Consider the following 4,246-nt stretch of genomic DNA (forward strand, 5'->3'; position numbering starts at 1 on the left):
GGTAGCATAACTAGAGAGTAACATACAAATAAAAGAAGGAGAGATGAGGATGATAGACGTTTTATAGGAAAGAAGAAGGTACATCAAACCACACCGAGGCACCCGCAAACCACTCACATATGTAGATATGTAGATGTTTTATAGGAAAGAAGAAGCATCAAATTCAAACAACACCAGAGCACCCACCAACCACACAGTTTCCTGCAATGTCCACCCCCCCAAAAAAAAACCACAAAAAAAAAACCCACCCCCCAAACTAACAAACAAAAACAAACAAACCAAAAAACCCCCCAAATAAACCAAAACCCCCCCCAAAGACAAGCCATTTTCTTCAGGGGTATGTACAGATGTTTATTGTTGAAACATTACAGCGCTCCATAACAGAAGCAATGCTGACCCAAATGGTCTCAGACCAGAGAGAGGGAGAAAAAAAACAAAAAAAGTTGAAAAAAAAACAACCAACCAACAAACAAACCCTTTTCAAAGAAGACATTCCAGGTGCATGCAAAGGTTCGAGTCTCATAGCAACATAGTATTAAGTAGACAAACAAACACACGCATCGGCGTACAAACACGTACAGAAATAGAACCTTTTTCTTTCCAGATTCACACACATGCATGAATGCACGCACACACGCACGCACGCACGCGCACACATACACAACACGCACATTTCGAGGTCTCCACATACATCGTGTGTATACTGACTAAAGGAATTCATAACTCATGCATCACATCAGACACTTGTTCTTTACTTCCACACACAGGCATTCTTTTTTATATTTAATGTATAATCACACACAAATCATACACATGTTACATTCATACCCTTTCTACAACCCAAAAACACACAAGCCATACACATATGTACATATCATATATGTAACACACCAATACACACAAGTCGTCAAACCATACACACATAGGCTATATACCTTACATATAACACAAAAAATCATACACGCAATAGCTTACACAGAAATCACACACAAAAATAACTTTACTTATTTTACAAACAAACACATGCAAGTTATACACATGCTATCATTCATATATATTTGTGCATACTCACACACACACATATATATATGGGAAGAGCTGTATTGACTCGTGTAAAAACACACACACACACACACACACACATATGCAGGAAGAGCTGTATCCCCTTATACTCACACGACATATGAAAATCAGCGTCAAATCTCATACATATTTTCCATTAGCATATTTTCACAGCATGGACACAAACAGATCTGAAAGTACCGGTACTCATTTCCTCAACATGTATATCGTCGTTCAGCTGCTAAAATGTAGGCTTACTAAGCACAACAATTTGAATTTAAAAAAAAAAAATCTAAAAATTGCAGTCTCTTAATCTGTGGTATCGGTTTCATGTCTTAAAGAAATATTTTGTCGAAATTCAAATCAAATTCCACATGTTGAAAAAAATATATATAAAAAAATCATAATGTAGAGGCACAATCTGTCGCCTCAGAACTTTTTTGTTCAAAGCGCAGTTAACTTTAAAGCAATGATAAGCACAGATTTCTAACACAGCCATTAATTAATCTCATAAGACAAGTTTATTTCATTCATTAGTTTGATAGAGAGAGAATCTCAGAGAAGCACACAGACACCACAACAACAACGGCCGTTCAGTGCTGGGAAAAAGAAAGAGTAGTAAGACTTAGTCCCGCAGAAAAAGTAAGACTTAGACTCACAGAAACAACACCAGAAGGAAAGTAAAGAAGTAGGACCTACCACCAGTGGCGCCCTCCAACCACATGCCCAAGTTTTGCGGAGAGGAACATTTCGTTAGTTCACCGAGTACAGCACAGAGCCAGGGTGTGGATGAGGGAGGTGGGGAGGGGAAACAACTCATGTTGTCCGCATAAATTTCCACTCATAGCGGATTTTGCCATCTGTTTTTTTTGTGTTTTTTTTAAAGTAAGTGTTTTACAGTTTACGGCACTTGCAACACAATAAGGTCATATAAGTCCCGAAGACTAGAGGTGTCACAAGAGAGTAACAAACACTTAAAAAGAAGGAGAGAAGATGAAGACGATAGATGTTAGATGGGAAAGAAGAAGCAAACCACACCAGAGCACCTGCCAACCACCAACGCCATCTGTTTGTACCCACCGACACAATCAAACTCAAACACAACAAACCAAACGCAACCTTTGTGCACCCAAAACTGACAAAAACAGGGGGGGGGGGGGGGGGGGGGAATCCCAGAGACACTAACCAAAACTTTTTTTTTACATTATCATTAACTTGAAGAAAAAAATCAGACCTACATTCACCGATACAAACACACATACATACAGCATCCTTTCAGCATCCCCTCCCTCTCTCTCTCTGTGCGTCTCTCTCTCTCTCTGTGTGCGTCTCTCTCTCACACAACCACACACACGTGAGCACATTTGTCGTGTCCAGTACGAATCTCGTGACAGCAAGACTATTTTGAAAAACAGAAACGAAATCAACTAAAGCCCTCATCCACTCAAATCAGATCATTCAGGAGTGGAGGCGGGCTGCTTTAACTCTACCCCATCCTGTCAGGGTCAATGTTGGTTGTAAAGGAGGCTGTTCTACACCCCAGCACAAGGCTAACTAAAGATACTAGTAATAACTAGACAGAATCTCTTCCCAAACCCTCGCCCATATTCAAATTCACCTCACCTCACTTTTTCATTTTCTCGTAACGTGGCAAAAACTCCATTGACACAATTTAGATCATTTACGAGGCGGGCTGAGAGGGACACATCATCCCAGCAGACAGACAGAGATACTCGATTAAAATTCTCCCCACTTGGGAATCGAACGTGACTCTTCTGCGTACGGCGGTGAAGTGCCTAACCGCTACACCACATATGCCGTTGTGTGACACAAGTCTCTTAAAAACTTTCCCAGCTTTGTTACATAACAAACCATTTACTGCCCGTTAATTCAAACCACAAAGATCGAAATAATAAAATGGTTACAGTAAAGGAGAATCTTCGAGTTTGAGCTTGAGAAAAGAGAAGCTCACCGTCACAATACTGGTCATTTAGTGCTGGGGAAAAGTAGGACAGACAGACAGAAACAACAGAGGGAAAGATAAGAAGTAGGACCTACTAGTGACGGCTCCTAGTTTTCGGCTCCTAGTTTTAGTAAGAGTTTTACGGCACTTGCAACACAATAAGGTCACATAAGTGCTGAAGATTAGAGGTGTTACAAGAGAGTAACAAACACAAAACAGAAGGAGGAGCAAACCACTCTAAGGCACCCACCAACCACCCACAGGGGCGCCTCCAACCACCCACACATAGAGTAGAATCTACCAAAGAGGGGTCCGCCGACCCACAAGATCTTGTGAGAGGGCATGAGGAGAAAGTCCCAGCCACAGATCGCGTCCGACACGACGCATTCTTGCTCCATACTCACTACATTCTTCTCATGACACACTACACACAGCACAGCGCACACCCGCTCTTGTTCTCATCGGTAAAAAGATCACTTCCTTCTTTAAACATTAGACAAAAACCAAACAAATGAAAAAAAAACAACAACTCAACAACAAACAAAAAGAAAAGGTATAAATATACATCGCACATTTCATCCCCTCATTTCGAGAGAACAAGGAAGTAACAATTGAATATTCCGACATTACTTTCAGGGAGACCAGAAGAATGAACAGTGTGTGTAGTAGAAATATCAAGAAAGTCATCTATGGTAGACCATAAAGTCACTGAAAAGAAATTTACTTTAAATGGAGCCCACTGATCCATCCCCCATGCTATGTCTCTAATTATATTGTAATAATATACAGCATTTGTACGAATGCAAAATTCCTACTCAACAGCAAGCTCTGAGCGCTTTACAATCTATAGATCACTACACCAGCAGATCTGACAGCATTCTGAAACAAGTCTCAGATTCCTGGGAAATATACAGAGCAAGCAGCCATTTTACATGCGCTAAAAAACACTAACATGCTGACAGGATCTTTTGCGCTTTCGCTGTTTATAGCTGGGTACCCATTCACAAACACGGAGAAGTGAAGAACATTTATGTGTAAAGTGTTTTTCCTAAGGACACAACATCGGGCCCCTGGCTAACCCCTGAACCCGCAACCTCACGATTACAAGTCTCTACTACATCAAAACTAGCGGTAAAATGCAGGAGACGAACTGTAAACACATGGCTATCGCTGCAAACAGCTTGCCAAAAATATGTTCTTAAAAATTCAGAGCCGAAAAGT

This window comes from Aplysia californica, unplaced genomic scaffold (genome assembly GCF_000002075.1).
Source record: "Aplysia californica isolate F4 #8 unplaced genomic scaffold, AplCal3.0 scaffold00360, whole genome shotgun sequence".
Taxonomy (NCBI): domain Eukaryota; kingdom Metazoa; phylum Mollusca; class Gastropoda; order Aplysiida; family Aplysiidae; genus Aplysia; species Aplysia californica.